The sequence below is a fragment of the Streptopelia decaocto genome, assembly GCF_964273445.1.
Source record: "Streptopelia decaocto genome assembly, chromosome: 1".
Classification (NCBI taxonomy): domain Eukaryota; kingdom Metazoa; phylum Chordata; class Aves; order Columbiformes; family Columbidae; genus Streptopelia; species Streptopelia decaocto.
The window spans coordinates 198,054,240-198,067,249 of record NC_138663.1 but is presented as its reverse complement, the minus strand read 5'-3'; the positions used below and the strand labels follow the sequence as shown (position 1 = coordinate 198,067,249).

Genomic DNA, 13,010 nt, shown 5'->3' with positions numbered 1-13,010 from the left:
TGTTGCAGTACTGAAATACTATGCAACTCCAGAGAAATACCATAATAAAACATCAGACCCTGATATTTTTAGACTGGGCTAGCTTCATTAGCTTTTACAAGATTTTACAAGAAAAATTCAAAAATAGTGATTGTGGCAATACAGCAGGGTTTTTGTGTGTGTGTTGATACAAAAACTCTATAATTCACATAGCTACTCATTTGTGGAATGTTTTCAATTATATCTCAGTATCATTTCTGTTAATCACATAAGCATCTGAAATAAATCACAAGGATGAAAATGTTTTTCTTTACTTTGTTAAAATCTACAGCATGACCAGATATGAGAGGAAAGCAAGATAAATTAAAACTCTTCTGTTTTTCCTACCATGTAATCTCCTTTAATTTATCCAGTTTCAAAGGAGTGATATAGATACAGGTTTAAGAATGCAGAAAGAAAGGAACTCAAAGAAAACTTAAAATCTGATAGAATTCAGTCTATATCCCTTATTTTACATTTCTGAATTAATTATTTTTTTAAATTCCATTAATTGATCCTGAACAAAATGCCTTTTAATGAAGTATATTTAAGAAAAATATCCTTTGCATCCATGAAGTTATAGAATTGTACATCAATTTTGTTTTGCCCACACTGATACTTCATCAGATAAAAAAAAATGTTCAGATTTGTTTGGGTTTTGGTTATTTGTTTGAAAACCTGAAAAACTGAACATTATTTGGATGGATTTCATTAATAACAAAAGCACTGTCAACCTCTCACCACTGGTTGCGTTGCTCATCCTTTCACTGTGGCAGACCCAGGTGCTAAGTGTGATGAACATTCTTATGTCTAATGTAGTGTTATAATAGCTATCACCAAAGTAACACTTATTTGAGCCGTAGATAAATTTCCACTTGCTAAAATTGCATGTTCCCTAGCAATTACAATTAAAAGGAAAAGGAAAATATTGCCTTAATAATACATAATGCTCTGGTTGTTTTTAAATTATATCTGCATCTTTTCTAACAAAAACACAAACAAAAAAGTGTTAACATCTTTCATACTAAGAACTAATTTTTATACGAATTGAAGATGTGTTTGAAGTTATTTACTGAACTATGAAGGATTTAGCACATATAGCAATTTAGGTGCTTCGAAGACTTGCCTAGAAAAAGGATAAGTGTGGTAAGCATGTGAAGTTGAACAAAGCTGTGCACGAAGGGAATATTAAGGAAAAGAGATTGAACTCCACTGGAGTGACAGCTGCAGACTGCATTCTAGGTAAGGAAAACATCCCAAATGTTGTGTATGCAAAACACAGTACACTTGGTAGCAAAATGATAATGCAAGAGGTTACATGTACCCAGAATCCTTTGTCATTAGTAAAGTCTTACTCTGTCTACCAAAACACACAATAACATTTTAGGGTCCATGAGGTGTAGTCTGTGTAATTAATAGAAACAATTTTGAACAGAAGTCTGAATTACCAAGATTTCCTTCTCGCAACACTAGTGAGCACTTGAGCACAGTAAATACAGACATGCTAGCTTTTATTAGGGTAACTTTGATTTTCTGTCCTTTGTGCCAAATCCTGAAGTCTTGTTCAAAATTCTATTCAGAATTTTCATTTCAAAGATATCCACTGATCTTAATTTTGTCCTGGAGGTATCCCTTTTCAAGCTAAAGAGTTCTGATTTTGTGAGTAGATGTTCATACAGCTATTGTCATTCCAACTCTGTGTATGAAAGCTGATACTGTTTTTATGACAGCCAAGAAAAATGATTTATTTTGGTTATCCACAGTCTGGTAAGCAGCAGGATTGCTCTTAATGTCCCTCACCTTGACCTGCATGAGTACCTTTCAGACTCAGGAAAGTGATTTAGTCTCAATATCTTCTTGGTCTTTGATCTTAATTGAAACTGCCACCATGGGAAGCAATAAGCACAACTTGCCGTGTTATATTTTACAGTGGTCATTTGTTCACACGGAAGTGAATTGAAATCTACTGTTTCACTTAGAAAAGAGCAGCAGATACAGACTAGACAATACATTAACTACTGTCTAGCACTGGAGACTTCAATCTGATAACCTAGAACCTGTGGGAGAGCATAACTTTCTACCTTCCCTCAAATTTTCAAGTGCCTCCTTTGTTGTAGTACTTTAACAATATTTTAGAGCTTAAGATTAAAATTCCCTAAAGATTTCCTAAATAGGAAGCACTAAGTTCTGCACTACATGGAATCAGTTAAAACAGCAGGCTGTTAATAATAATGCCTTTCCTCTTTATTGGACATAAAACCAAACAAGGCCAATTAAATAGGGGTTTTATTTAATATCCTCCCTCCTCCCCACAGTGAGGAAAACTGCAATAGTTGTCAAAAGTCTTGGAGAAGATATGTGCTCTATGCAGAGAGAATTTCTGTTCAGGTTAATGCTGCTGTATCAACCTCATTGCTATCAATTTGTTTCACTGTTTGTCGCAATATTTTCCTGCTGATGAAAGAGGCTGAACACAGCCATTACTGTCAACTGAAATCTCCAGATATTTCAACCTTATGCTCATTAACTGGTTTTGCCCATTTGTCACGCTACAGCAGTTAAATACTCGAGTCATCAGGAGCAGTTTCAAAATAAAATATTTATCTCGTCTTTTGGTAATACAGATTTCTTGCAAACTGGTACAAAATGGAATGAGGATTTCTGGTACAAAAAACTTGAAAATGTGTGGTTTATGTGTCGTAACTACAAACCCAAATCTGAACACAATGAAGCCTATGGTCTAATAATGTGCTTTGCCATGTGTTGCTTGCACGATATAAATAGTCCCAATGAACTGATTGAATTTATAGACATACTTTCATGCTGCATTAGAACAGGACACTCCAAACATTTCCTAGAATCAAACAAGTACATAACTTGGTGTGCCCAAGTGCTTGTGGCTTTGGCTATGAATAAAGAGTAATTGAGGGAGATGATAAATATCTCTTCTATTTAATTTTACTTTGGAGAAGGTATAAAACTGAGAATTTTGGAAAATATGAGTCTATTAACATTCCTGAATACCAATTACTATGAAAAATGATTGTAATAAAAAAGTCATGAAATACAGTCAGATAATTACACTGGTTTATTCTATTAAGATATTGGGTACCTTCCCTTCTTTACAAGCAGCATTATGAAGAGAAACATCTTGGGATAAATAAAAGATATTTCATGACAGTCCATTCTTTCCCCTGTTTGCTTGTGACTGCTGGATCATTTAGCTGCTTGGCACAGTGTTATTCTGAGTTATCATAGCGCAGGGCATTATTTGGACACCTGATCAATATCAGCTTTCTTAATGCTCTGGCCTTGGTTTGCAGCTATGCTGCCTATTTTGCACTTGCAGGTCTGTGATCTTTCTCCTGAGCTGTTGTGGCAGCATTTTCCAGAGTTGTCCTGGCAGTGCTTCTCCCTTGCAGTTCGTGCACTCCTGATCTCCTGGTTTTGTTCTTCAGGTCTTGCACCTGCAAACCCCATTCATGTTGTTCTGGTAGGGTCTCATGGAAACAAGCTCCCACTGGCCTGAAACTCAGTCCTTCTACCTGCCCCCTTTCTTTGTCTCTTGTTTTGTAAACAAAAACACGGTGTGAAGTGGAGCAGATAATTGTTGTGTAAATACTTAATAAATATTATCCAACAATATGCATGCTCAGAAGCTTAACAATCAATCACTGTGCAACAACTGCTCTTAATTTACATATTCCAATCAACATTAACATATAGGAAGTTTGAGTAGGTGTCCCGGTGGAGTGATTTAGGATTCTGCTTACTGCAGAACCATGTTTAGATTTCTCAAAGAAAAGCATGACTTGAAGAGTTCGGTGACAGGTTCACTCTATTATTTACTGCATGGAGGAAATACGCCAAGCTGAACACTACTTACCTTCTCTCCAAGAGCCTGACACCTATTCACCAAGAGTCTGTATTTTAGAACTCTGGAAGCAAACTTTCAGGCGAGGCCTGATAACTGTTCGCGGTGCAAACTTTCAGGAAACAGAATTCTCAGAAATAATTTTTTTAAAAAAATTAATGGAGTAGAATAGCAGGAGAGGTGTCTCAAGCTGGGTACCTGCACAGATTTTCAACCTAAATATGGAAAACCATAGACTTTTATATCTTTACAGACCATTCATACCATGATTCAGTCCAATAGCAATATTTCAGTTTGGGGTCTGCTTGCTTCTCATTGGATCTTTTTCACTGATCTCATATGTGCCTTTGTTTTGTTTAGCTGTAGATATTGTTTATAGACTATAGCCTTGCAGGTGCTGTTTTGCCTGAATAAGTCCTTTTCTTCTCAGCAAAGTGTAAAACAGGCCTTATCTTGCAAATGTTCAGTGTGGTTTATAGTTGCTTTTGGTAAACATGAGCAGAACTTTACAGCTTAATATTTCAGCAAATCCAGTTTACTAATCAACATGAATCAGAGAGTATAGATGATTCACTATGTTTAGTATGCACGCACTTAAGCTAAATGATTGGTATGAAACTTAAATTGGGTTCATCCGCTGACCTGTGAGTAGTAAAACCATCACCATACAGCTCACTTATTTAGCAGAGAGAGCTCAAAGTAGGCTCATCGAGGCTGTGGTATTTATAGAATAAAGTGGTTGACTCCTAGTCAAATGGCACACAGTGGGAAAGGTCTGCACAACACTCCCTGCACCCACAACTTATCATTGTTCAGTTCCTGTTCTGCTTCCTTGTGGGTTTCCCAAAAGGAGTTCTTGGCTGGGCTGCACCTCCAGCTTTTGCCTCCTCTGGAGCCTGGACCAAACTGCTGCTGGTTTGGCTGGGTGGGGTCAAGCACATCTGCCACAGAAGGTTCCAAAGAAAAGATTACAACCCTAGGGAAAAAATAGGAAAAAAATAATAATCATAATCCTCTTCATTGCCATATACTGCACTGAAGAGACACCTGAAGTGAGAATACTCTTTCTGGCTAACCATCAGGAAGAGTTTTCCATTTTCCTTTTCTCTTTCTTTCCCTCCTCATTGCCTTTTTTGTTCCTCACGTAGGTAGCTTTCTTTGCTAGAGTTGATATATGCCGTCATCTATGGACCGTCATTCATGGACCCTGCTAATAAATCTCTGTTCACATAAGGCAGTCACAACATTCTTCGTGCAGCACACTAATGAAATCCCAATCACGTGTCTGTTCTTCATACTTCCCATTTTGATGTATTTTCAAAATGGCACACTTGTCCCAGATGGGTTTTGTTTTCATTTCTGTTATCTTCATCTATCACTATCACCATTCTTCCACTCAAATGTGTAGCTCCATACTGTCTTTCTCCTGCTTTCTGCATCTTTAAACAGTAACACAGGTTATTATTTGGTATTTTCTTCACTTTTTCTCCTAATAACAACTCAGATACAGAACATTAATTTAGCAATGTGAGTGTAGTGGGCGTTTCCGTCCTGAAGCTTGCCATTTCATAACCCATCTTTTTTTCTCATTCCTTCCCATTTTCTATAGTTTCTCTATGTTTTTCTTTATACTTAGATTTCACAAAACTGCCCCAGTACGTGACATATTACCTGACATTTGATAGTCATTTAACTTCGTCTCTTCCTCTGCCTTCTCTCAATAAAATGAATCAGACGCATTTGTAGCAATTCAAGCTGCACTTTAGGGTCCTCCCTATGCACTCCCAACACCCCAACACTCTCTGGCATCTGATCCTAACCACCAGTGCTCACCTAAAACAACTGTTTTCATTATTCTTCCTTTCTTTATGCAAACTGCCAAGAGACTGCAACTGGAATGCTCCACACCTCCCCTGCATAATTCGTATGGATCCACAAATTTGAAAATCTTGAAAAGCATTTGTTTTTACTTCTTATAGATGAGGAAAACGCACCCTTTGTATTATCAGGCATCCCTCAGTCAACCCGCATCAGCCTGGATACTACTATACCACCATTATTATACTGCCACATACCATTAATCACAACAAAACGAATGACAATAATTCCATCTTCTTTGTTCCAAATGTGCTTATATGATTAAAAGACACAACTCAGAATATAAATTTCTGTTATCACTATATCAACAAAGAAATATGCTGCTTCTTAACAGATTAAATATTTGCAATTTGCAAACATCATAAGCAGTAAACAGGCAAGTGTTTGATGTGTTCGAACCTGAGAATTTGCATAAAATGGCACTTAAATTGTCCTAAATGTATTATGAACAGATGTTGGCCTGAAGCCAACAATCCATCATAATGCACGTATAGATTGTCAACATAATTTAATAAAACTTCATTATATCGCTGTTTTTCACTTACTGTTCGTGGTACAAAGAGAACATTGCTACGAGTTTATTCTGTAAGGTCATTAGTTTGTTTCAGATAAATTCATCAGAAACTCCATTGCTAATCAAATATGTCAAACAATCAAGATTCAACTGTAAATTCATTTTTCAATTTAATTTGACTGAATTTCATTAATAGAGGTTATTTTGCTAAATCAAATAGTGTATGGATCAGGAATTCACCTAACTTCTGTGTTCTCTGTAAAAACAACCACATATTTTAAATAATCATTTAAGCTGAATAAGATAGCATTGAAGATCAGGTCATTCTTGTTTAGGATCAAATCTCAGTCTTATTTAATTGTATACCATTGTTTTACTGTTCTCAGATTATGCAGAATATGAACTTCCAAAATGTTTAGGTACTTTGCAAGACTTTTGTACCCCTCAAGCATTCTCTTCTGTAAAGAAACTACTTTGTAGGACAGCATCTCCACCTCTTGATGTCAAGATATTTGGGTGACAGCAAGGTAACCTTGATAAACCTGTGTAGCCATAGTAAACAAATGACTCAAACACCCCTTAGGCTTTCATAATAAAAAATTGCCTGCAATGGCAGTCAGTGTTTGACCACTCTTTTTTCCCATTGATTTAAGCTTTTCTTGGATCATGATCATTTATAACAGTCTCACTACCCTTTTTAGATATATTCTTCCCAAGCAGAGAGACAATTTTCACTGCAGGTTGTCCAGGTTGAGTTCCCAGCCTGAATCCTGGATACAAAAATAGACAGCCTTTTTAGACCCCAGGACTTGGCAGCACAGAAGCTGAGAGCTGCAAGTTACCAAATAATTTATATTGACTACCCAGTATTTTGAACTTCCTTGCCTTTTTATCCTTCTTTCAAGATAAATTGGAGCTACGTTCACAGAACTGCAGTTGAAATGTGGAAGGGAAGTATGACGATCAACGTGGAATATGAGCAGCATCAGAAACAGATTAAATGAAAGCTAGGATTGATATAATAAGAGAAAGATTTAAGGTTCCTGTGTTTTATATAGATTTTCCACATATTTCTGTAGTTTGTACACGTGTGATAAACTGTGTAATAATCAAACGAACATTTAATTCTTCCATGGAAGAGGCAGGCGGAAGTAAACAAGAGACTTACTAGATGTTTAAAAAGTCCTCTATTGTGTAACTGTGAGCTCCATTTCAAGTGCAGGCAGATTAGAGATTGTTCGTGTGCAAAGCCTTCAAAAGAAAAGGTTGAATATTGAATGAACCACCGTGGTTTAGAGATAAAAACTTAGGAAATGAATGGACAGATTAACAGGGAGGTTTCCTAGCAACTGGCTCAAGATAATGAACTCACTCTTACAGGAAGAATAAGTATAAGTCTCTTCACTTGAAGAACCATATGTAAAAGTTATTTTACTGCAAAGCGACTCACAACCTCTTAGGATTTCTGAAGTGGAAAGGAAAAAATCCACATACATTCTTCTTCTCTGTGGGGATGTGTGATGTCTAAAGAAGTCTTAATTCACCAACAATAAGATCTGTGCAAGCTGGCTTTTTTTTATTCCCTCTGTGAATACCCCACATTAAGGCAAGCGTGCAACAGACAAATCTGCCAAGGTAGTTCCCATTGAGCAAAGTATACATCCTTGGAGCGTTTTGGGGTTTGGGGAAGTATGTCCACATCAAAAGCAGATGTTATGTATAGGTGGCACCAATTCTTGTGAAAAATTACTTCATGCAACACCTTACAGGTAAAGCTAATTAGATACATTGCAGACATAAATATGGCCTCAGATAATATGCCTCACTGGAGCACAGAGAACAATAGATTGACACAACACTCAGCACTGGAACTGCCCAGAACCTGATGGATGGGATACTGGGAACATAATGTGAATCATACGATAATTTGTTGTCCCAGAGAGAACTATTAGTCATGAAAAATAGCACTGATAACTGTATTATTATTATTTATTCTCTGCTTAATGAAGACCAAGAGTGTGTTCAGTGTTACAGTAGACCCATAGCTGATGCTGGTCTTGAAGGTTACATTTAGTTTTCCTTAAAATAATCAGAAGTTGGCTGTTAAACCTATGGTTGGGTTTGATTTGGTTTGGTTTGGTTTGTTTTTTTTTCCAAGCCTTAGCTTTTGTAAAGTAAAAGATACATTCCACACAGTAGAAGTTTATACTGAACAACTATAAATACTTATGATCCTTGGCTGAATGGGTAATATATGATATTCAGAACATGAAGGAATATAGATTTTTCTAATAAAATGCTACTTTTAAATAGTACACTTATTGCAAAATATGCCCTGTCACAAAAGACCATAAAATAAGTGAAATAAAAACCAGCTTTTAAAAAATGTACACTTAGTAAAATGAAAATTTAGATATAGACAAAGTTAAACACCACTAATTTCAGCTTTGAATGATATTGGGATAGCATGGTTGCCAACACATCAGACTGTTCTAACTTGTGTTAGTCCAGATGAGAGTTCTTTCTACAGTTTGCACGCGTGTCACCCAGTTTTGGTCTTACCCAAAGGAGAGGGAATGTCTTTGCTTTTGCTGAAGCATTCTGCTTTTTCCACAGAGAGGAGACTAAAAGCAGAAGACAATGTTTTTTTACCTTAGATGTTTTTCATAATGGATTCTCTGCTGCTTTCCCGCTAAGCAGCTGTTTTCTTTAACTGGATTGTAATTGCTCAGCAGAAGCTTCAATGACATGGTACAGAGATTTTTCTTAAGATTTGGAAGGGCAGAACATCCGTTTAACACCCCTAGGCCCTGTTGTGGTCTTGAACTTCTCATTACAGGACAAACTGATAAACAAAATAATCTTTTTTCCAAGGCTTGGAAGAGTCTGTAAAATTCATAAAGACCAGTTTATAAATACCACTGAACAGCAAATAGTATGATATTTTAGAGGTCCTGTTCAAACATAGCTCCTGCTTATCTAAATGGAAGCTAAAATGTCTCATTATTTCCCATGATCAAGAATCTAATGTCGAAGTATACATCCATCTGTATTAAACACAGTGAGTTTCATTTATTTCCACACACATATCCTAAGCAATCCTGGCTGCACATCCTTTTATGCTGTAATAAAAGTGTTTCATGGGAATCTATTGCACTGCACTCCTCTCCACTTACAGCAATCATTCTTTCAATTGCTGCTTGCCTGCCCAGTTACACAGGTGTGCAGATGAAATACATAGACTTTTCCTGATAAGAATATTAGGATTCACACAGTCATGAACTCTCTAGAAGTTAGAGTGACAGCCAAGATTCTTAACAGCTCCTGAGTGACAAAAACAGACAGTTGCTATCCATTATTCTTTCCTCCCACTTAACAACAAACACACATTAAATGTAAATTACCCTCAAGAGAGGACAAATGTGGACTAATTCTGGTCTTATCCTTCTCATAGCTACAGCTTTTTACTAGAATCACTAATCATCTTGAGCAACCCATGTGTCAATAGCAAGTAAAAGCTGTTGTGCTAGACAACTTAAAAAATTTGTGTACTGAAGTTGACTCCTGGTAGGAGTGTGTGCTCTTCTTTTTCATTTAGAGCAGCAGAGTACTCAGATATTCTTTTCCACTGCTGTGATTTCTGATATGCCACAGCAAGAATATAAGAATTGCATTATGGCCTGACTGGTCTGAATATCTTCCCTCCAGCAACATCATTAATTGAGGCCACTTCAGAAGGCAAAACACTACTATTGTATTCACAGTCTTGGGTCTACAGGGTTATTAAACTATAGATCATGGCCGCTTTCACTCTGGTCTCAATGGCAACCTTGATGTCCCCCATCTCTTTTCCTTCTTTTCATGTGAATATGCTGCAATAAAGATTTTGGCTTAGTGCTCCATGGAATATTATGAAAAATTCAGTTCCAAAAATGCAAATGAAGAAAAGATTGGCTGAAAAAGCTGTGCCAAGGTGTGCTGAAAAGGAATTCTTCTGCCTAGAATGAAAAAACTGAATTATAGAAGACTGGATCTTGGAACCAATCTTATTTCATCTTGTCTTTAATGACCTTGGCATAAGGGGTAAAAGTATGCAAATGACAATTGTGTGGTACAAAATTGGACATATTATTGGTATAGGAGATGATGAAAATAACACATTGGAACAGATAAGAAAAGCACAAGGTCACGCATATGTGGATGACTGGTTATAAAGTAGTTGCTCATAACTTGCAAATAATTGAGAAGGATAATGATCTGAGTGCAACTACCTGAGCACAGAATAAGTATGTGCCAAAAATACAGGCAAATACAAATGTAGGTGAAGTCTGTGATGTGTTTCCAGCACAGCTAGAAAAGTATCAACATGCATACCCCTAGTAAGACTTTGTTCTGAATACAGGGTACAATTCTACTCATTCATGATCAAAATAACCCAAATTAGAACCACCATTTCCTTGCCATGCAAGGAAAGACTGTCAATCTTTGCTTGGTTAGTAAAGGAAACAAAATCTGAGCACAGAAATGTCTATACTCAGTACATATTTTTTTAAAGTGAAATACCAAGGAGGTCCATAAAACCACTTGTATTTAATATATCATATAGGCTAATATATTTACATTAGATTAGATTAGATTAGATTAGATTAGATTAGATTAGATTAGATTAGATTTTAAAGCTAATTATATTAGTTTTATAGTAATCAATTCTTAGTATGAAATATCTAATATATAATGTATGCTAAATGTAATTTAGTATTAAAATATATAATATGTTTCATACCATATGGTATTACATTCATTGCATTACATTATATCATGTCATATATTATTGTATAAAAGGTACTAGACATGATATAATATATTTTTATATACTTTTATGTACACAGTATTATATAAACTATAGATAATACAATAGCAAATAGTGGAATAATATAATAGTGGTTTATATAATATAACAATATATTATATATAATTATATATTATAACTTTTGTGTTATCATTCAGTGATATCTATATAAATGATATTGTTTAAGCATTATATATGATACATTTTATAAGTGTAATAATTGTACATTATATATTAACTAGTTGTATAAAAAAAAATTATATGCAACCATAACATAATATTATACAAACTCTACATTAATGTAGAAAAACCTTAGCATGTTAGGTTCATATATCATACAAAGTAGCAACGGTAAGGATATTTAGAGATATTTGCAGAACATTTTGCCTATCCTCAGTTAATATGGTATAATTTCCATTCCACTGTTAAAATAAAAAAATGCTTTGAAAGGAACAAAATTATTTCTGGTAACTTGCTAAATTTGCTGGTACTTATATTGAATCAAAACTTTGCAAGCATTTTTAGGACACAGTCTTGAGAAAGTAAACTACAATTTCTAATCCATGTGGTCAGGGTGAATGTTCTTCACACTTACCTATTCTTTCCCTGAGTAGTGACTATATTAAATCAGCAATATCTAGGGACTTGGCATCACTAAATCTGATGGAGCAACATTTGTTGACTCCAGTAAATTTGGGTACAACAATGATTTTGGACACATAAAGTTTAATATTATTGCTTGAACCAGAGAATTAATTGAGAGCAGCTCTGAGGAGGAGGACTTGGATATTTTGGTTGATGAGAAGCTCAACATGACCTGACAAAGTATGCTCACAACCCAGAAAGCCAACTACTTCCCGGGCTGCATCAAAATACCAGGAGGATGAGAGGGTTGATTCTGCCCTGCTACAGACCCCATCTGGAGTACTGTGTCGAACATAAGAAGGACATGGACCTTTTGGAGCATGTCCAGAGGAGGCCACAAAGATGGTCAGAGGGCTGGAACACATCTCCTATGAGGACAGGCTGAGAGAGTAGCAGTTGTTTAGCCTGGAGAAGGCTCTGCAAAGACCTTATAGCAGCTGTCCAGTACCTAAAGGGGACCTATGAGAAAGCCGGATAGGGACTGTTTATAATTGCAAGTAGTGATAGGACAAGGGGTAATGGCTTTAAACTGAAAGAGGGTACATTCTTCACTATGAAGGTGGTGAAGCACTGGAACAAGTTTCACAGAGAATCTGTGGATGCCCCTGGAAGTGTTCAAGGCCAGATTGGATAGGGGTTTGAGCATCCTGGTCTAGTGGAAGGTGTCCCTGCATATGGGAGGGAGGAAGGAACTAGATGATATTTAAGGTCCTCTCCAAGCTAAGCCTTTCTATGATTCTACGAATTTATTAAATAATACAGGGATTCTCAGCAAAAGTTACTTATCCTCCAAAAGGCTGTTCAACTTTCCAGTTTTCTCTTTCTTGCTCGTAATTTTGAGGCATTGTAATTTCTGCTGTCTAGGATACTAAAAACTAAAAATTTGAACTGGTTATCTGTGTATACTCATTCAGAAATCGAACGTTTCAGATTTTTATATATTCAGATTTCAACAGAAAAAATGAGAATCTGTTCATATTTCCTCAATCATATTTAATATTAATTTTCTCTATGTTAATAAAAAACAATCAATATTATCTTTCAAGTTATCTTAATTTAATTACAGTGGCAAAACATATTCAAAATGTCATTGCATTGTAGGGAAGAAGAAGAGGAAGAACTAGCCCTTCATTTCTAAGACGAATTTTGAATACCAAGGATTGCATATGAAATATTTCTGTTTATCTCCTTAATGAATTTCTTTGTGCTAGGTTAGAATAATTGTCTTTGAG

General features: G+C 35.9%; 1 protein-coding gene across 2 annotated transcripts in view; it reads left to right on the top strand.

Annotated features, from left to right (window-relative positions):
- Window positions 1-13,010, top strand: part of CNTN5 (contactin 5) — a gene marked incomplete at both ends in the record, with an annotated part of 350,824 nt that overhangs the window by 287,320 nt on the left and 50,494 nt on the right. The window lies entirely within an intron of this gene.